Source organism: Bufo bufo, chromosome 4, assembly GCF_905171765.1.
Source record: "Bufo bufo chromosome 4, aBufBuf1.1, whole genome shotgun sequence".
In the NCBI taxonomy this organism is placed as follows: Eukaryota; Metazoa; Chordata; class Amphibia; order Anura; family Bufonidae; genus Bufo; species Bufo bufo.
In genome coordinates this window covers 362,439,589-362,462,805 of record NC_053392.1, presented here as the reverse complement: position 1 = coordinate 362,462,805, position 23,217 = coordinate 362,439,589, and positions in this window count along the sequence as shown.

Genomic DNA, 23,217 nt, shown 5'->3' with positions numbered 1-23,217 from the left:
TTGTCTAACATTCAGATAAAGGATTGTGAACTGTAAGTGGGAAATGACTGGTCTCCTTGAACACATATAAAGGATTTCTTAACCCTTAAGGCTAAATGCACATGATCAGGATTGCGTGCTGAAAATCCGCACTGTAGGTCATGTACTGTACATTGTATTATACTAGAATTTGAAATTCTCATGCACACAATGCAGATTTTTTTGTGTGCGGATTTTGACCTGCTGTGCAGTTTTTAAACTCCGCAGCATGTCAGTATATTTTATTTTTCCTGACCGGATTTACTCCATTTACTTCAATGCGGAGAGTAAAATCCGCATGCAGAAAATCCACACCAAATCCGCATGCAAACCCGCATGTAAATCCACACCAATTGATGCGGATTGTCCATGCAGATATTCCTGGGAACACTTGTGGATTTCAGTGCGGATTCTCCACACATAAATCTTGAACGTGTGCATTTGCCCTTAATGACCATTGACCAAGCCTGAAAAGGCATTAATGACCACTTTATTTTTATATAGTGCATGAGGTGGTTTAACAGACCTTTTTAATTTGTTATATTACTAAAATAATTTTGGAAAATGCAAATGTGATCGCACACTGCTTCCAGCACTCTGCCCTCCATGCTGGATGAGACATTGGTTTATATTTTGGCCAAAGCATAGTAAGCCACTCACCGCGTCAAGGTCGTCTCAATTGAGTGGTCCCTAACTCTTGTTCCTACCTGTTCATGGGCCATGACAGCCACATAAAATCCAGGGAATGCAGGTCAGCATGCAAGCCAAGTACACTTTGCTTGTAACCCCGTCCGGTGCCATTACAGCTTTCATCGGATCCAGGGATGCAAGTACCAACATGCATGCTGAACCCACCATATACTTCTCCTGGAGCCAGATGGCTAATGGTAGGTTCTATATAAGCAGACTCAGTTTTATACTGACTTTAAAACCAGCCTCCAGGACAGATTGACTGGTCAGGTGTGCTTGACTCAAAGGAGATCGCCACGCCTCCAATATATGCTACAAAGAAAAAAAGTGGGGGGTTGAGTCAGCACAACCTGCCTGCAGGTGCAGATCACTATGGCGAAATACATATACAAACGGAAAATGCAAATGTGATCGCACACTGCTTCCAGCACTCTGCCCTCCATGCTGGATGAGACATTGGTTTATATTTTGGCCAAAGCATAGTAAGCCACTCACCGCGTCAAGGTCGTCTCAATTGAGTGGTCCCTAACTCTTGTTCCTACCTGTTCATGGGCCATGACAGCCACATAAAATCCAGGGAATGCAGGTCAGCATGCAAGCCAAGTACACTTTGCTTGTAACCCCGTCCGGTGCCATTACAGCTTTCATCGGATCCAGGGATGCAAGTACCAACATGCATGCTGAACCCACCATATACTTCTCCTGGAGCCAGATGGCTAATGGTAGGTTCTATATAAGCAGACTCAGTTTTATACTGACTTTAAAACCAGCCTCCAGGACAGATTGACTGGTCAGGTGTGCTTGACTCAAAGGAGATCGCCACGCCTCCAATATATGCTACAAAGAAAAAAAGTGGGGGGTTGAGTCAGCACAACCTGCCTGCAGGTGCAGATCACTATGGCGAAATACATATACAAACGGAAAATGCAAATGTGATCGCACACTGCTTCCAGCACTCTGCCCTCCATGCTGGATGAGACATTGGTTTATATTTTGGCCAAAGCATAGTAAGCCACTCACCGCGTCAAGGTTGTCTCAATTGAGTGGTCCCTAACTCTTGTTCCTACCTGTTCATGGGCCATGACAGCCACATAATATCCAGGGAATGCAGGTCAGCATGCAAGCCAAGTACACTTTGCTTGTAACCCCGTCCGGTGCCATTACAGCTTTCATCGGATCCAGGGATGCAAGTACCAACATGCATGCTGAACCCACCATATACTTCTCCTGGAGCCAGATGGCTAATGGTAGGTTCTATATAAGCAGACTCAGTTTTATACTGACTTTAAAACCAGCCTCCAGGACAGATTGACTGGTCAGGTGTGCTTGACTCAAAGGAGATCGCCACGCCTCCAATATATGCTACAAAGAAAAAAAGTGGGGGGTTGAGTCAGCACAACCTGCCTGCAGGTGCAGATCACTATGGCGAAATACATATACAAACGGAAAATGCAAATGTGATCGCACACTGCTTCCAGCACTCTGCCCTCCATGCTGGATGAGACATTGGTTTATATTTTGGCCAAAGCATAGTAAGCCACTCACCGCGTCAAGGTTGTCTCAATTGAGTGGTCCCTAACTCTTGTTCCTACCTGTTCATGGGCCATGACAGCCACATAATATCCAGGGAATGCAGGTCAGCATGCAAGCCAAGTACACTTTGCTTGTAACCCCGTCCAGTGCCATTACAGCTTTCATCGGATCCAGGGATGCAAGTACCAACATGCATGCTGAACCCACCATATACTTCTCCTGGAGCCAGATGGCTAATGGTAGGTTCTATATAAGCAGACTCAGTTTTATACTGACTTTAAAACCAGCCTCCAGGACAGATTGACTGGTCAGGTGTGCTTGACTCAAAGGAGATCGCCACGCCTCCAATATATGCTACAACGAAAAAAAGTGGGGGGTTGAGTCAGCACAACCTGCCTGCAGGTGCAGATCACTATGGCGAAATACATATACAAACGGAAAATGCAAATGTGATCGCACACTGCTTCCAGCACTCTGCCCTCCATGCTGGATGAGACATTGGTTTATATTTTGGCCAAAGCATAGTAAGCCACTCACCGCGTCAAGGTCGTCTCAATTGAGTGGTCCCTAACTCTTGTTCCTACCTGTTCATGGGCCATGACAGCCACATAAAATCCAGGGAATGCAGGTCAGCATGCAAGCCAAGTACACTTTGCTTGTAACCCCGTCCGGTGCCATTACAGCTTTCATCGGATCCAGGGATGCAATCCCCACCTGTGATGCAATTTACCAACACAATGGGATAAAGTAAAAACTCACAGGCAGAAACTAACCATTTTTCCATTTGTAGAATAATGAGCCGGGGGTGGGGGAGGGGTCTCCGTAGTTCTGGGTCCATAGTCCATAGGAAGGAGGCTAGCCCTCTCAGGCCTCTCCAGCAGCCACAGTGACGGTTCATTCCTTTACACACATGATCAAGTGGCTTGACGGAACAGCTGCTTCGTCTTTTCACTGCATAGAGCTCATTGCAGCATGGTGGCTCAGTGGTTAGCACTGGTGCCTTGCAATACTGGGGTCCTAGGTTTGAGTTCGTATGTTCTGCCCGTGTTTGCATGGGTGTTCTCTAGGTACTCTGGTTTCCTCCCACACTCCAAAGACATACTGATAGGGAACTTACATTGTGAGCCCCAATGGGGGCAGCTTGATGCTAATGTCTGTAAAGTGGTGCGAAATAAGCCAGCTCTATAAAATTGAGTAAAATAAATACATATATTGAGTGCTATGTACAGAATAAAGGACATGACAGAAGTGGCAATTTCCGTGGCTGTCACTTGCAGGAGCTACAATCCGGTGTCGTACATGTACAGTGCTCCAGATTAAGGCCTCCTGCACACGACCGTATTTTTTTCCGCTTCCGTTCCGTTTTTTTGCGTTCCGTTTGCAGTCCGTATGCGGAACCATTCACTTCAATGGGTCCGCAAAAACAATGGAAGGTACTCCGTATGCATTCCGTTTCCGTATTTCTGTTCCATTCAAAGATAGAACATGTCCTATTATTGCCCGCAAATCACGTTCCATGGCTCCATTCAAGTCATTAGTTCTGCATAAAAAACAGAATGCATACGGAATGCATCCATATGTCTTCCGTATCCGTTCTATTTTTGCGGAACCATCTATTGAAAATTTTATGCCCAGCCCATTTTTTTTATGTACTTACTGTTTAAACAATATTGTATGCTTCCATTTCCGTTTGCGAACCGCAAAAAACGGATCACAAACGGAAACCAAACGGAAAAACGGAACTGCAAAAATGAAGCGGAAAACACTACTAACATAGTACATAAGGCCGAAAAAAGACATTTGTCCATCCAGTTCGGCCTGTCATCCTGCAAGTTGATCCAGAGGAAGGCAAAAAAAAACTGTGAGGTAGAAGCCAATTTTCCCCACTTTAGGGGAATAAAAAATTCCTTCCCGACTCCAATCAGGCAATCAGAATAACTCCCTGGATCAACGACCCCTCTCTAGTAGCTATAGCCTGTAATATTATTACGCTCCAGAAATACATCCAGGCCCCTCTTGAATTCCTTTATTGTACTAACCATCACCACCCCCTCAGGCAGAGAGTTCCATAGTCTCACTGCTCTTACCGTAAAGAATCCTTTTCTATGTTTGTGTACAAACCTTCTTTCTTCCAGACGCAGAGGATGTCCCCTTGTCACAGTCACAGTCCTGGAGATACATAGATGATGGGATAGATCTCTGTACTGACCCCTGATATGTTTATACATAGTAATTAGATCTCCCCTCAGTCGTCTTTTATTCTAAAGTGAATAACATTAATTTTGATCATCTTTCAGGGTACTGTAGTTGCCTCATTGCAGTTAATACTTTAGTTGCCCTCCTCTGGACCCTCTCCAGCTCTGCTATGTCTGCCTTGTTCACAGGAGCCCAGAACTGTACACAGTACTCCATGTGTGGTCTGACTAGCGATTTGTAAAGTGGTAGGACTATGTTCTTATCACGGGCATCTATGCCCCTTTTGATGCAACCCATTATCTTATTGGCCTTGGCAACAAAAACAAAAATCAGAAAAATGGACCGCAAAATACTCAAAAAGCCATACGGTCGTCTTCACGAGGCCTAAAGCCCAGCACTAAGCGTCATACATGGATGGTGCTTGGTTGTTATGAGTTTAATATAATACCAAGTTGTAATTGCTCTATGAGAAAAAAATGGGATCCAAATAAGAGATTAATGGAGGAACTGCTGGGTTATTTTTTTGCATAGCGTACCTTCAAAATACTGTAGTACAAGACATACCCATAGGATGATGTTTATCTAGTATCATGTAAAATGCTTCAAATTTATTAAACAGATTGCACTATTTTGATATATTTAGCAACTTGTCTATCATGCTTTTCCTTTCTATACCATTGACACTATTGATATATGTGCAGCGACTTGCTGGGGAGTGCTGTGAGGAGGATGGGAGTTATAATTGTGGCTCAGAAAGTGGTGGTAGTACTCACTGTTCCCAGTGAAAATTTCTCCTCAGGCATTCCCTGGGGCCGTGCAGTGACAGGAGGGTGCAACTCTTTTCCCTTGGGGCACACCCTGGCATTGGGGTTCCTCCCTGGTGCTAGTTTGGGTGCCCTTAATGGTGAACAGTTTGGTAGGGTGCAATGCAGGGGTATGGCTGTAGTGGGCCAGCATGGTCAATATCCACGCCTGTGAGTTTCAATAAAAAAAAGTCTCTTACTGAAATGCAAATATGAGTAGTAGTACATCTGGCAATAACAAGGCACCGTTCCAAAGCACAGTGCAATTCTTTCCCAATAGCGGAATATTGAATGATGGAAATTGTAGTATCCCCTCTCTCTCCCTTTCTCTCTAGAGTCACCTTGCAGTCTCTCAGTAAAACCACATGCATGCAATGTTAAATGTTAAATGCTTCTGCAGTTCCCTGACTGTCAGGGACAGATAATATATAAGGGTGACCAATCTGTCTCAAAGTGTGGGAAGGTTCTTTAACAATAATCCCTTTCACAGCAGTAAAGTCATTTTGCCATAAATGAGCTCAATATCTTTCTCTCAGGGGCACTCTGATAGTAGAGTTGCTTCCTTCCTAGTTGAAGTCTCAGAGAAAAAGGTTCTCTAAACTTGGGCCTACTTCTCAGGAGCTTGCACATGTAGGTGTTCACTGTAGCTCAGCTAGGACTAGAATAACTAATCAGGTGGTGGACCAGGTCCATCGCCCTGTTTGCCAAGATATTAACTGTTTGGTTGTTCATACAGTGCAATTAAGTACACAAACATAAAGAGTCACAACATTTAACTTAATAATATCACATTAACCGTTATCAGCCATTAACCCTTTGCAGTAGTCCTTCTGGTGTACTGCATATAGACATGGATTGGTTGTGTCAGACCACAAGGGCACTTTTTTCCCATTCCACACAGTTTTCATATATGTTTTTTCCATAACCAGTCTATATAAAGAATTGTACTTGTATATTGTGATCCTCATGAGGTTACACTAGGCTTGTGTTGCCTAATGACAGGTTCATATCATGCCATATCAAGTGGTAAACTCATTTTTACCAGAGAGACTACATTGCAAAAATGGATTTCACTGACACTACCTGGTCGTAGATAAATGTTAAATGTAGTCTAAATTGTGAGTTTGGTCCCTGTTGCATTCTTAAAATCCAATAAAATGATAACAGTTATTATTTGCTTTTTCATTTAGTGTCCACTTATAAACTATTTCAACTTTTAAGACGCTGTAAACATATTCCCACGCGGCCAAACATTTCTACTTTGTTTCATTCTGTCAAATACCCCATAGTGCTTTCTGCATTAAACAGATCTTCTTTCATTCCAAGTAAAATCTTCTATTCATTTCCTCTTGGGATGCATTAATCATTCCTAAGACATTTTTAATAGAACTTTTATTTCTCCTGGTTTCATCTTTACTTTGTTATGCTTACCCCATAAGGCCCTTCAATGGTAGAAAAAAATACTGATTTACAAACCAACGTTCTCTTGTCTAGGAAGCCTCGGCCAATTTTCAGTTACTGCACTCTTCTACTGATTACATTTCAAGAATATTGTGACGTGTCAGACTCAGTTCACATCACATTTCTTGTCCATGTTAAAAATAAATAGCTCTATACGATACATTTTATTGAATGGCCCAGTGACTATACTGAATTTTTAATTACACTCAATTACAAAAGTATTCAGATCCAAGTGCTGGTTTGAAATATGTAGAATTTTGTCTTCACAAAGTCTTAAAATAAGGCTTTACAACTTTTTGGTCTTATTTGTGCAAACATTTTGCCATATTTAGCATTTTTATACCACAAGCTCCAGTTTTGAAAAGTGGGTGGGAAAGTGGGCATGGTTAGCCTGTTGAGCTGATTTAAGCCAGATTTATCAACTGTGATATCTTAAAAGGGCACAAAAATTGTCACAATCTTACTCCAGTAATTGGGTGGCATAGAAAGCAGAGTAACATATTGAGGGTGGGTTCACACTAGCGTTAGGGATTCCGTTATGGCTTTCCGTTATCACATGGTTATAACGGAAAATAACGGAATCCATAAGACGGAAGGACGGATCTGTTCTTCTGCCCATAGACTTGTATTATGAAGGAATGCAAAACGAAACCCTTTAAAAGGCATTCTGTTTGCTCTACGTCCTAATAGAAGTCTATGAGAATCAAAACTGATCCGTCTGGGTCCCGTTATGTAAGACGGATCCGTTATGCTTTCCCATAGACTTCTATTAGGACGGAAAGCAAACGGAATGCCTTCCGTTTTGCATTCTGTCTGGGCATTCTGTTAATTTCAGTTATAACCATGTTATAACTGAAAGCCATAATGGGATCCCTAACAATAGTGTGAACCCACCCTAAGAAAGTTGTGCTGAGATGCACTTAATATTTGGCACAAACCAGGACAATGCAGGCTCCTGCAAAACTAACTAAAGATTTCCCTCATTGTACAGTAAATTTCCCACTATGTGTTTTAACTAAAAAGTGCATTGGAACATATACAGTATTATTTCTATGAGCCCTATAATCTTGCTGTAAGTGCACATTTTTAGAATAATTTTAATCTATCCTGTTATGTTATTTAGCACTGCAGAAAAACTGAAGCATAGTGGACAATACCCAAGTGGACCAAAATGTATGGCATACATTTGCATATGTTTGACCAGTATATATTTGGATCGACCTGAAAAAAGTAGCAAAAATAATCTATTAAAGTGGTTGCTCCACAAATAAAATTCTAGATATTTCAAACCAGCACCTGGATCTGAATACTTTTGTAATTGTGTATAATTATCCTTATTTTTCCATCCACCTCACTGAGGTGGTCGCACACACGATCAGTTTAAATCTTCAGCTGTCACCAGCCATATATTGTTAGAAGCTGCGGCGATTACAGGAAAATATCTACAACAGAAAGTACATGCCCCGATAAAGGACATAGCCCCTGAGCTACCAGCCTGAAATGAACAATTAGAGCAAAGAATGGGGAGATCTCTGGCTCATTCTAGCTTTGTTAGAAAGAGATTGTTATATACTATATGATGTCTGATTTTCATTTTTACATTCAGATTAATTTTATTTTTTATTTTCTAGTTATACTAAACAACATTGGCCAAACTTTAGTTTTATCAATTAATATAATTTATAAAGAACACATGTTTATGTACTAAGTTAACACAATTTACAATTTATGCATATTTATGCATATTTAAGGAACATATACCAATGCCTTATATGTACACTAAAATAATTTTCCTCTAAATACCATCATTCTATAACCACCATGCTATAGCCAATATGCCATAATGACTTAATAGTAATAATATAGAATGACTACATTATACCCCCAAATACAGTACCAAAAAGGTACCATATAGTGATCTCCAAGTATTGACCTAATAGTAGCACAATACACTAACCAAACAATAGAGCTATACAGTGACCAAATAAAACAGGCAAATATTATCATGATGCAGCCCAGACAATGGAATACAGTAATGCTCAGCCACGATCAATAAACAACAACCAAATACAATGGGCAATGTGTTTTTTGATGGCTGTAAATCTTCCCCATGGACCTCAGATCCTCATGTTATATATTAATCTATTGCTGTCTTCTCTGATTGTAGTCATTTGGGTTCCTTGTCTCATTCTTCCATGACATCTCTACCTCCCCTTTTTGCAGCAAATCACTACCTTCTCTAGTATCTCTCTCCATGAGAATGACTTTTTAGGGAAAGGTGCATGGTTTAAGAGGTGGTGACATTTTGCGCCCAAATTCTAATGCAAAACTCAGAAAGTAAGCCGACTAATTGGTGGTAAAATATTAGCTTGTTATTATGGTGGACTTCAAGTACTCAGATATAGACTGGGAAACTGAAACCTATAGACTTCATAAAGGAAACAGGTTCTTAATCTAAAGAAGGCAGCTACCCTCAAACACACTACAAAAAAAATTTAGATTCTTGTTTTTAGGCAGGAGATCCCGGTTTACACAGGACGATCTACTTTTTCATTGGATGAACAAATGGGTGATCGATGGCACCTTTTCATGGGCAATTATTGGGAACAAGGGTTCATATGAATATTCCTTCCTCATAAACGTCCCGATAATCCTCCTGTGTAAAGCGACCTAACTATTGGACAGGATTAGTAAATCTGGCAAGAATATCCACAAGAATGATAGTCAGCAGCAGGTCCCACACATACCTCTAGTGTCACGCTCGTGTGTCTGAGAAAAACACCACACCAAGCATAGGAGGGAAAGGGCATACAGGAATAAGGCCTGGAAACTAGGGAAGGGAGATGAACATCTCCTAGAGAAAACCCTAACTCCAGTCCTGTCTGACTACCAGTATGAACAAGCCCCAAAGGTAGGCAAGTTCATACACCGGATACCTAGAATCCTTTCTCACCCTATAGGACCGTGGAGCCAATGTCAGGACTGAGTCAACCTGTTCCTCCAAAAGCAAGGACGAACAGGAGTCTCCCTTAGGCCTAATGACAAACCATAGGGAAAGGCAACACACAAATATCAAAACAAAATACAAAAGGGAACGGAAACACTTATCTTCAATGAAGCTTTGGTAGCAACAGGAACTCAGCCGAGAACCAATGCTAACCACAAGTCCAACAGAAACTATAAACCACATAGCATAGTGGGAAAAACAACAATAAATAGAGAAGGTTAAATGACCACAATAGTAACACCTGGGGATAGAAAGTGTGGCAAGCACCAGAAATAACACAGACGTCATTTGATCCAAAATGAAAACCATGTCAGATCAAACCTTGTGTTGCCAGTTTCACATATCTCCTGCCTCCTACATAGTAACATAATATATAAGGCCGAAAAAAAACATTTGTCCATCCAGTTCAGCCTATTATCCTGCAAGTTGATCCAGAGGAAGGCAAAAAAAAACTGCGAGGTACAAGCCAATTTTCCCCACTTAAGGGGGGAAAAATTCCTTCTCGACTCCAATAAGGCAATCAGAATAAATCCCTGGATCAACAACCCCTCTCTAGTAGCTATAGCCTGCAATATTATTACACTCCAGAAATTCATCCAAGCCCCTCTTGAATTCTTTTATTGTACTCACCTGTCACAGGAACGTCCGTATGTCTCGGTGCGTCTGTGTACAGTGTCCCACTATGTGTTATATGTGGGCACTTTGAACTTTTGAACTGTCCTATTTAATGTATTGTGGTATCAAGCTGTAATTCCTATTATCAGGCTGTTAGGAGTGTCATTGCATCTATTCACCCCTAGGTGGTGCTGGAATCACTCATATGTATATCTGGGGTTTGCTAATAAAGTTGATGAAGAAAAAAAGGTTGAGAGTTAGAGAAAGAAGGAGCTTGATGGAGGAGGTGAACAAGAGCAGTCCACGATGGTGCTGCCTTTTCACCCTCTGGGACCTGATCAAGCCTGGAGAGGATCAACACAGTATTTACAGCAGCACAGCACAGACAAGTAACTCTATGTCTGAATATAGAGGAAGTCTAGTGAAGATTAGAGCTAAATTAGCCAATGGACTTTACAAGCACCAGTGACCGGGAGAGACTTAAAAGTACCTGGACACAGCCAGATGATTAAAGGCACCTAATAATCCCTTTTCACTAAATGCCTTCTGGGACATAGTGAACCTGAATACTTCAGGAGAGCATCCTACATAAATAATGTAGCAGAGCGTTTGCCTGCCACGAGGGAGAACACCCTTATTGGATTGCTCAATATAAAGTAAATAAAGTATTATATTCAGTACCCGAGTGGTAGAAAGTGTACCTAGTGTAAACCTATGTCAGCAGCAATCTTTTTCTTGTTTGTTAGAGCAACTGCCTTAGAAAAACTCCAACTGACAACTGCCCAGCTTGATAAGAGGATTACAACATATTTGAACTATTACCTTCTTCTGTACCAATGAACTGTACTGACTACCTGAAGACAAGGGATTTAGTAAAAGTTCTGTTGTTTATTACAATTGACTCCTCATCCTTCCTATCAACTTAATTTGCACTTAACGGTGCTGGCGTCACGAACACATGGGCCCAGCCACCAAAGCACCCTAAGCATACCAATTACCATCAATGGCACCTCAACTTCCATCTGGCTGGTGTTCCCTGCAATAGAGAGTGCCCCGGAGGATTTCGTGCTGTCTTCCCTATCACTGCACGCTGGCCCAGAGAGGCTCTGCTAACCGTGAGTACCAAAAACTACTACTACCTCCATCGGCCTACTGTAGCCTCACATGTTTCCCCTGCGGACCCGGTTGCTGCACGTGACATCTAGTTCCAAAACGTGATGAGAAATATAAAATGATAGGCAGCATGTTGCACACATTCCCCTAGTTCCCCTAGTAATGAGAAACATAAAATGATAGACAGCAGGTCCCACAGATACCTCTAGTTCCAAAACGCAATGAGAAATATCAATGTAATGGTCGCGTACACACACACAGGGGGGAGGGAAGTGACCACTGCGCTCCACCCTTACCCCTGGCCCTGCCTACTTGCCTCGCGAGTCCTAATGACAGGGGACAACTGGACGGCAATCCCTAACTTGGAGTAAGTGCAGGGATGACAGACAGACAAACAACAGGACGTGAACGGACCGAGTCAATACCAGGAAAGCTGCAAAGTACAAATGGAGCAAGCAGAGAATTGTCAGGAGAAGCCGGGGTCATAAATACCAGGAGAGCAGAGAAGTACAAGAGGAGTCCTAAGAGAGTAGTCAGGTGGGAGCCGAGGTCACAATACCAGGACGGATGCGCAGTACAGGAGGATCAGGCAAAAGGATGGTCAAGGAACAGGATCAGGTAAGTATTCAGCAGTCCAACAAATAGCCAGGAACCTAGAAATTAACAGCAAACCTGTGCCAACAGGCTGCCTGTATTTATAGTGGGGAGTGAGGGTCATGTGACGTGGCCAGCGTCACATGACTGACAGACCAACCAGTCGAGCACCGAGTGATCAGCTCGGCGCTCAAGGCAGACTAGGAGCAGGGAGCCACCCAGCTAGTAAAGCCGCCCTGGGAATGAGGTCAAACACAGAACCTCATTCCAAAAGCTAATCAACAGTTCTGCGGGCAATGGGGGACCGAGTGCACCTTCGGAACCCCGTGACAGTACCCCCCCTTTTACGAGGGGCCACCGGACCCAAGACTTCAGGCGATGGCTTTTCAGGGTGTTCTAAATGAAATTTACGAACAAGTCTAGGAGCATGAACCTCCCTGGCAGGTACCCAAGATCTCTCTTCAGGTCCATACCCCTTCCAGTGAATCAGGTACTGCAAGGAATTACGCACCTTCCTGACATCCACTATTTTAGACACCACATACTCGACAGCATCATTAACAAGAACCGGCGGAGGCGAGGCTTTTGATGGTACTACCGGTTCAAAATATTTTTTAAGCAGAGATTTATGGAACACATTATGAATGTGGAATGACTCAGGCAGCTCCAACCTAAAAGATACCGGGTTAATCACTTCCGTGATCTTATATGGTCCAATAAAACAAGGAGCAAATTTTTTAGAAGTTACCTTGAGAGATAGATTCTTGGAGGACAACCATACTTTATCCCCAACCTGAAAGTTTACCCCCCTTGAACGTCTCCTATCGGCCTTGAGTTTTTGCGAACATTGAGCCTTTTCTAGGTTCGATTGAACCCGGGCCCAAACTGTGCACAGTTCGGAGGAGAGTTTATCCGCTTCAGGGTTAGAGGAGGAGACAGACGACCCAGAATGAAAACGGGGATGAAAACCATGGTTACAAAAGAAAGGGGATACCCCAGCAGAAGAATTGACACGGTTATTCAAAGCAAATTCAGCCAACGGAAGGAATTTGACCCATAATTTCTGGTCATCAGCAACATACAACCTCAAGAATTGTTCCACAGACTGATTAAGGCGTTCAGTCTGCCCATTACTCTCAGGATGGTAGGCGAAAGAAAAAGACAATGAAATTTTACATCTTTGACAGAAGGCCCTCCAGAATTTGGACACAAACTGCACACCCCTGTCAGAAACAATATTTTCCGGGATGCCATGTAAACGAACAATCTCTCTCACAAAAATAGACGCCAGGGTTTTAGCATTCGGAAGTTTAGACAGGGGAATGAAATGAACCATCTTGCTAAACCTATCGACCACTACCCAAACCCGCCAGCGGTAGGTCAGTTATAAAGTCCATCGAGATATGGGACCAGGGTCTACTGGGAATGGGTAGGGGTCGTAGGTTACCAGCAGGGCGAGTCCTAGGTGTCTTGGACCTGGCACAAACCTCACAGGCTAACACGTAGGACTTGACATCCCTAGTTAGAGTGGGCCACCAATAAGATCTAGAAACCAGATCCTTAGTGCCCTCAACACCCGGATGTCCACAAAAGGCAGAATCGTGACACTCACCCAACAGCTGGAGACTAAATTGTACGGGAACAAACAACTTATCTGTTGGGGTGGATACCGGTGCCAGATGTTGTTCAGACCTAATGCGAGCCGAGATATCCTGGGTAAGAGCTGCTAAGAAGATTTTTGCTGGTAGGATGGATTCAGGTGGTACCTCAGTAGGTTGAAAAGCCTGGAAGCTCCGAGATAATGCGTCCGCCTTCACATTTTTACTTCCCGGCCTGAACGTGATGGAAAAATCAAAACGAGTAAAAAACAGAGCCCATCTGGCTTGACGGGGATTCAACCTCTTAGCAGACTCGAGAAACATAAGGTTTTTATGGTCAGTGACAACAGTTACACAATGTCTTGCCCCCTCCAGGAAATGCTTCCACTCCTCAAATGCCCATTTAATGGCCAGCAGCTCCCTATTCCCTATATCGTAGTTTCTCTCCGTGGGAGAGAATTTCCTGGAGAAGAAGGCACATGGTCTCAGATTAGTGAGGCTAGCAGGACCTTGTGAAAGGACTGCTCCTACGCCGTCCTCGGACGCATCCACCTCCACAATAAAAGGTTTCTCCTGATCAGGCTGGATCAGAATGGGAGCGCTACTGAATGCCTTTTTTAATTTTTCAAATGAAGAAATGGCCTCAGTAGACCAATTCTCCAAATCCGCCCCTTTCTTAGTAAGGTCGGTCAACGGTTTAGCAATTACGGAAAAATTCATAATAAATTTACGATAGTAATTGGCGAAACCTAAGAACCGTTGTAAGGCCTTTAAGGATGAAGGTCTTACCCATTCCTTAATTGCTAGTACCTTACCAGGATCCATCTTGAAGGCGTGAGGAGTCAGAACATGCCCCAGAAACAGAATCTCCTGTACACCAAAGACACATTTCTCTTGTTTAGCGGATAGCTGATTCTCCCTCAACACCTCTAATACTTGTTTAACATGAGACACATTGGATTCGAAGTCAGGAGAGAATATCAAAATGTCGTCAAGATAGACAATAACAAATTTACCTAAGTACTCCCTAAGAATGTCATTCATGAAGTTTTGGAACACAGCTGGGGCATTGCTGAGTCCAAAAGGCATCACTTGATATTCAAAGTGTCCTACCGGAGTATTGAACGCCGTCTTCCATTCGTCTCCCTCCTTGATTCGGATTAGATTGTATGCCCCTTTCAGGTCAATTTTGGAAAACCAGGTTGCCCCCAAAACCTGGTTAAATAAATCCGGAATCAATGGGAGGGAGTATCTATTCTGGACAGTGATTTTATTTAATCTCGGGTAATCGATACATGGCCTAAGACCACCATCTTTTTTCTTAACGAAGAAAAACCCCGCCCCCATAGGAGAGACAGAAGGTCTAATATGCCCTTTACCAAGGCTCTCCTTAATATAATCTTCCATGGCCTTGCGTTCGGGCATAGAAAGATTATAAATTCGTCCTTTAGGAAACTTGGCCCCCTCTACTAGCTCTATGGTACAATCATAAGGTCTATGGGGGGGTAGAACCTCTGGGGTTGGTGATGAGAATACATCAGAATATTCTCTAACAACAGAGGGTAAAGTATCAGACTTTACTGAGACCCCAGCCTGTACCACGGACAAGCACGAGTCACACTTAGGCCCCCATCTCACCAACTCCCCATTGGACCAATCTATAGTGGGGTTATGTAGTCGGAGCCAAGGCAACCCTAGTACCACCTCAGCAGGTAGGTTCTCCAGGACTAGAAGCGAACATCTCTCTGAGTGGCACACACCCACGGTTAGAGAAATCTCTGAGGTACATAAGCTCACCGTACCACCAATAAGAGGAGTAGCATCAATAGCCATGACATGGATAGGAGTTGGTAAGGCAAACATAGGAATACCCAATCTTACAGCATACTCAGAGTCAATAAAGCTAGCCGCTGAGCCAGAATCAATAAAGGCCTTACCCGGCCATTTATCTACTCCCAGAGAAATCGTAATGGGTACCGAAAGCTTACATTTAGAAAATTCAGGGTGTACCTGGTCTTTAGGTTGCCTTGTCTTAGGAGACTTGACAGAGAGAACCTTCTTAGGACACTGGTTGATCCAATGGTCAGGATCTCCACAGTAAAAGCATTCTCCACGTCTGCGGCGAAGATTCCCTCAGGTCATGCCAACCTGCATGGGTTCCTCGGTGGAGACCTCAGCATTGTCTCTGGGATAGGCCTCTGGCTGGACCACCATCTGGGAAGAGAACTGTTGTTCCTGTCGTCTCTCTCTAACCCGTCGGTCGAGTCGGACAACAAGGGTCATCATCTCCTCTAAGGTCTCTGGAAGTTGATAACTGACCAGAAGATCCTTTAATTTATCAGACAGACCTGACCTAAACTGACTCTTCAGGGCTGGTTCGTTCCATCCTGAGGGGACACACCACCTTCTGAATTGGGTGCAATAATCCTCCGCTGGTAAATTGCCCTGAACCAGTGCCTTTAGAGCCGTCTCTGCTACTAGAGCCCTGTCTGGTTCATCATAGAGGGTACCCAAGGCCTGAAAGAACCCCTCCACAGAATATAAACAACTGGTGCCAGCAGGTAAAGAGAACGCCCAGTCCTGGGGATCACCCTGTAATCGGGAAATGATAATGCCCACGCGTTGACTCTCGGGGCCAGAGGACACGGGGCGCAAACGGAAGTAAAGTTTGCAACTCTCCTTAAAAGAGAGAAACTTCCTCCGGTCTCCAGAAAAGGGTTCTGGGAGCTTAATCTGGGGCTCCAAATGCGGACTGGAGGCCTGAGAAGTGGAAGAACCTTGCCCTAACTCAAAAGAACTGAGTTTTTCCCCTAACTCCTGCACCCTCTGCGTCAGATTAGAGACATGGTCAGTCAGGGTGACCAGAGGATTCATAATACAGTGGATATTGGGCCTGTTAATCTGTAACGGTCGCGTACACACACACACACACACACAGGGGGGAGGGAAGTGACCACTGCGCTCCACCCTTACCCCTGGCCCTGCCTACTTGCCTCGCGAGTCCTAATGACAGGGGACAACTGGACGGCAATCCCTAACTTGGAGTAAGTGCAGGGATGACAGACAGACAAACAACAGGACGTGAACGGACCGAGTCAATACCAGGAAAGCTGCAAAGTACAAATGGAGCAAGCAGAGAATTGTCAGGAGAAGCCGGGGTCATAAATACCAGGAGAGCAGAGAAGTACAGGAGGAGTCCTAAGAGAGTAGTCAGGTGGGAGCCGAGGTCACAATACCAGGACGGATGCGCAGTACAGGAGGATCAGGCAAAAGGATGGTCAAGGAACAGGATCAGGTAAGTATTCAGCAGTCCAACAAATAGCCAGGAACCTAGAAATTAACAGGCAACCTGTAGCCAGCAGGCTGCCTGTATTTATAGTGCGGAGTGAGGGTCATGTGACGTGGCCAGCGTCACATGACCGACAGACCAACCAGTCGAGCACCGAGTGATCAGCTCGGCGCTCAAGGCAGACTAGGAGCAGGGAGCCACCCAGCTAGTAAAGCCGCCCTGGGAATGAGGTCAAACACAGAACCTCATTCCAAAAGCTAATCAACAGTTCTGCGGGCAATGGGGGACCGAGTGCACCTTCGGAACCCCGTGACAATCAAATGTGTTCATCGGTGGAAATCAGAGCTACTAAAGGGGTCATTAATGTGCACAGCAGCATTAGCTCCCCTCTGTTTTTTCCAGCTTTCATCAGAATACATCACCATTTACCAGTATACCTAAATACAAGTCCGTGAGCCATATTTATCTCTACAGAATAGCTGAAAAATAATAATACAAGATGGAATATGACTTCCATCCATTTCTCTAAGGCTTCATGCACATGATTGTATGTGTTTTGCAGTTTCCAAACTGTGGTTCTGCCTATTCTTGTCCACAAAATAACACAAGAATAAGGCATGTTCTATAATTTTCAAAATGGCCACCTAGATGGGGACAGCACAAATGAAATCCTTGTGCTGTCCACATTTTTTTATAGACCAATAGAAATAAATGGGTGCCTGTGCGTTCTGCAATTATGTGATATGCGAATCAGACGTGGGCCCATACAACAGTTGTATGCATGAGGCCTAATTGTAATCATTCACATTCCCTTTTCTTCTGCATTGGTTTAGACTGCCATAAAGACTTCTCCCAACCATTGCTTGTCTCTCCAGAATTTGATACACATCTTTGGCTGCTCACTTTTTTCAGTACCCTCTCCATCTATTCCCCACTCTCCCCACAAACTCCCTATCCATAGTGCCCCAAATAAATGTTACTTTTCAGAACCATGTGCACAGTAATAGTGCCCACTCATTAATAGTGCTCCTGTGCTTTACCTATTGCCTGAAACCATAATAATGTCCTCTGTTTCCCCATTCAGTAATAATTCTCTCCACTCCCACTCTAATTTAATAGACAAATCAATTACGGTACTCGATTCTGAGTCTCATTGGCGTGTAATAACTTCTCATACTTTCGACAGTTGGCTATACATTGTCATGAAGTACTGAATACTGGGAGGGTAAAGGTGGGAATTGCTACTTCCAGACACGATGCAGGAGGCATTCCCAATGCAACTGAAAGAGACAGTACCAGGATCTGTGCCCAGAGTTTGGGACATAGTATGAAATGTAACTGAGAATCTAGGATTTCACCAAATGGAAAGAAATGTACTTGCAGAAAAAAGGTATGACATTTTGGTGGGGGTTAAAATGTACGAGTGGGGTGCTTGTTTCCAGACATTTTCACAAATGGTGTGATATCAGGGGATGCTAATAGGGATATTTGGACAGAAAGATAACTGTGAAGTAAAGGAGAGATGATTTCAGCCACATAAAATTCTGGTACTCTGGATCACCAACCTAGCCAAAAACAGCAAAACCAAGGGTGTAAGCTGATTTTAGCTTTCATCTGCACCTGTCAGCCTGAAAGAACATGCTGCCCAGCGTCCATATACAATAAAAGTTCATATAAATGTTGCTGCCAACTAAAAACATTTCCATGTCTAATGATTATTAAGAGTTGGGATCCATGTCTCATTAAAGAGTTCATATATATATATATACAGTTGCAAGAAAAAGTATGTGAACCCTTTGGAATGATATGGATTTCTGCACAAATTGGTCATTAAATGTGATATGATCTTCATCTAAGTCACAACAATAGACAATCACAGTCTGCTTAAACTAATAACACAAATAATTAAATGTTACCATGTTTTCATTGAACACACCATGTAAACATTTACAGTGCAGGTGGAAAAAGTATGTGAACCCTTGGATTTAATAACTGGTTGAACCTCCAGTAACGTCAACCAAACGTTTCCTGTAGTTGCAGATCAGACGTGCACAACGGTCAGGAGTAATTCTTGACCATTCCTCTTTCCAGAACTGTTTCAGTTCAGCAATATTCTTGGGATGTCTGGTGTGAATCGCTTTCTTGAGGTCATGCCACAGCATCTAAATCGGGTTGAGGTCAGGACACTGACTGGGCCACTCCAGAAGGCGTATTTTCTTCTGTTTAAGCCATTCTGTTGTTGATTTACTTCTATGCTTTGGGTCGTTGTCCTGTTGCAACACCCATCTTCTGTTGAGCTTCAGCTGGTGGACAGATGGCCTTAAGTTCTCCTGCAAAATGTCTTGATAAACTTGGGAATTCATTTTTCCTTCGATGATAGCAATCCGTCCAGGCACTGACACAGCAAAGCAGCCCCAAACCATGATGCCCCCACCACCATACTTCACAGTTGGGATGAGTTTTTGATGTTGGTGTGCTGTGCCTCTTTTTCTCCACACATAGGGCCAGATTTATCATTACTCTGACAGCTCACTCCGCTTTAACATATGGCTAAAGTCAGTTTTAGCCAAGTCAGATTTATGATCGGCCCTTTAAGACTGTAATAAATGTGGTTTGACGGTAGCAGTTTATCCGTCAGTAAGCAGCTTTACAAAAGTCGCACGTTTTTATGAAAAAGTCGCACGTTTTTATGAAAAAGTCGCATGTTCTATTAAAAAGTCTCATAAGATAAGCATGGTCCTCACTGGAGTGAAATTGCGACTTTTTTGCGACTTTTTTACGACTTTTAAATAGTCCCAATAGTAAATCTGTCTAGAGATTCATTTACATAAGAAAACTGGCGAGCATAGTGCAGAGCAGAAAAAAGTCGCAAATTTGTGCGCAGTTTTAGCGTTTGGGACTTTTTATGGGACTTTTTCACTCCATTATTCTGACCTGAGCTAATGATAAATCTGGCCCATAGTGTTATTGGTTTCTTCCAAACAACTCAACTTTGGTTTCATCTGTCCACAGAATATTTTGCCAGTACTGCTGTGGAACATCCAGGTGCTCTTGTGAAAACTGTAAACGTGCAGCAATGTTTTTTTTGGACAGCAGTGGCTTCCTCTGTGGTATCCTCCCATGAAATCCATTCTTGCTTAGTGTTTTACGCATCGTAGATTCGCTAACAGGGATGCTAGCATATGCCAGAGACTTTTGTAAGTCTTTAGCTGACACTCTAGGATTCTTCTTCACCTCATTGAGCAGTCTGTGCTGTGCTCTTGCAGTCATCTTTACAGGACGGCCACTCCTAGGGAGAGTAGCAGCAGTGCTGAACTTTCTCCATTTATAGACAATTTGTCTTACAGTGGACTGATGAACAGCAAGGCTTTTGGAGATACTTTTATAACCCTTTCCAGCTTTATACAAGTCAACAATTCTTAATCGTAGGTCTTCTGAGAGCTCTTTTGTGCGAGGCATCATTCACATCAGGCAATGCTTCTTGTAAAAAGCAAACAAGAAGCAAACCCTGATGTGAATGATGCCAGCAAGAACTGGTGTGTGTTTTTTTATAGGGCAGGGCAGCTGTAACAAACACCTCCAATCTCATCTCATTGATTGGACTCCAGTTGGCTGACACCTCACTCCAATTAGCTCTTGGAGATGTCATTAGTCTAGGGGTTCACATACTTTTTCCACCTGCACTGTGAATGTTTACATGGTGTGTTCAATAAAAACATGGTAACATTTAATTATTTGTGTGTTATTAGTTTAAACAGACTGTGATTGTCTATTGTTGTGACTTAGATGAAGATCAGATCACATTTAATGACCAATTTGTGCAGAAATCCATATCATTCCGAAGGGTTCATATACTTTTTCTTGCAACTGTATATATATATATATATATATATATATATATATATATCCTGTAGGGCCGCCTCTATCCTGGATACAAGGTAGCTTTAAAATTGGTGGGGGTCCTAACACTGGGACCCCATCGATCACGAGAACAGGGGCCTGGTACCCCCTGCAAGTCCCTTGCAGCTCCCCTAAAATGACCAGTGTGGCCAGTCGCACATGTGCGCAGCGGCTACATTCATTTCTATGGGAGTTCCGGAGATCGCCGAGTACAGGTCAGTGATGTCATGTTCATTGGTCCCTTTGCCTATGTGCAGCTCAGCCCATTTCCAGTGAATAGGCGTGGGCTGCAATGCCAAGCACAATCACTATACAAAGTACAATGTGCTTGGTATACTGTGAGGATGCTGCAGTACCCACCAGAGTGCCATAGCCTTTTAAAACAGCTGTTCAGTGGCGGTGTTGGGAGTTGGACCTCACCGATCAGATAGCGATGACCTATCCTGAGGATAGTTCATCTATATTGCACTCCCAGAAAACCCCTTTAATACTTGGAATATAAAATCCTGTATGTGTAAAAGCCTCCATTAGCAATTTGTAATGTTCTAGTGAACATTTCTGTTTCTTCACTGGTCTGTTTAATGAATACATAGTAAATAGATTACAGACCTGTTGGGAGTGTATTTAGTCTATATGCTGGCTTTCGGTAGAGACAATAACATAATTTTTTTGGCTTTGAGCCTTTTTTTTGTATTTGGCAGTGAAGACTACAGAGTGACAAATGGTATTAACTCAGTCACTACCAAGGATTGTCACGTTCAAGTTGAATAAATTGCTGCTCTGTTCTTGGAATCTATTTCATAAGGACATATTGGCTTCATGTTTGATTCTGGCACTTGTTTATGTGCATGATCCAAATGTTACAATTTATAAAAATAAAAAAAAAGCTGTTTATATAATTTTTATTGCAAAGTTTAAATTTGCTTTTGGTAGAAAATTATTCTAAAGTATAAAACACAATTGTTTGTTAGCTCAGCATTAGGGTATGTTCCCACAGCTGATCTGGCCTAAATCTGCAGTGGCAAAATCCGCAATTTGCTGCTGCTTTTAATGCAGAAACGCTAGGGCAGGGGACAGCAACCTCCGGCACTCCAGCTGTTCAGAAACTACAACTCCCAGAATGCTTCATTCACTTGTATGGGAGTTAGAATGACAGACAAGCATGTTTGCATATTGGGAGTTGTAGTTTAACAGCTGGAGAAACGAAGATTGCTGACCGCTGGGCTAGGGGATTTGCCACAGATTTCACCTTCTGCATTTCAAAGGGTGAAATCCACAGCAGATAACCACGAGTACATTTTAAAGTCTAATGTATAAGGGCAGTGATAAGAAATGTTTCTCTAATATACTTTTGCCAATTTGTAAATCTCTAAGAGAAAAATGGTGTCTTACCAGAACTCTTGAAATTGATTGTCATGTCCTATATGATGTCTCATTTTCATTTTTTATATAAGTCATATAAGTCATGGAATAACCCCTTTAAATACGCTCTGCAACACAAATTAAAAATCTGTACCGCAAGTCAATTTATGTGCATTTTTAACCCACTGCCTTTCAAATGATAAAATTCGATTTCTGCAACAAAAAATTTAAATCTGCACAACCTGTTAAGTTAAGGGGGTTGGCTCACTTTACTAAATGGCATTCATCATGTAGAGAAAGTTAATACGAGGCACTTACTAATGTATTATTATTATTAGAGATGAGCGAAGTTATCAAAAATTCAATTCACCTGCTTCACTGAAGCCCTCAGATGCCACTTTCAACGCTGATTGCAGCATCTGACTGTCATATTTAGGCCTTTCAGGGGTTAATCAGGGGTTAAAAGCAAAAAAATATATACCTCATCCACACCTCACTGATGATATCTCCGTGCCCGGCCAGCGTGATGACATCAAACGTGAGATTTTCCACTCCACGTTTTCTTCAATCAAGAGGGCCGCAACGGCTTCTCCATGAGCAAATGGATGAGGTGAATATGTTTTAATTTAACCACCATTTTAGAAAAATGTATTCGTTACCACAAAGCGCCAGGAAATTCAGCTTTGTGGCGAATCTAATTTTACCTAAAATTCAGATCGGTCAATTCCTTTACCTTCAATTCACTCAACACTAGTTATTATCCATATTGCTTCCTTTGGTGGCTTGATTCATTTTTCCATCACATTATAAACTGCTCGTGTACAGTAGAGATGAGCGAATCAAAGTTGACGAAGTAGAATTCGTTTTGAATTTCAGGAATTATTCGATTCGCACGAATCTGAATTTCCTCACGCTTCATGGTATCGAATTGCATTTTTTCCTAAAATGGCTGCTGCACGTGCGGGGACATGGAGAAAGGAACTCTGGGAATGAGGGATCACCCACAATGCCATGCATGCAGCCAATCAGCAGCCAGCC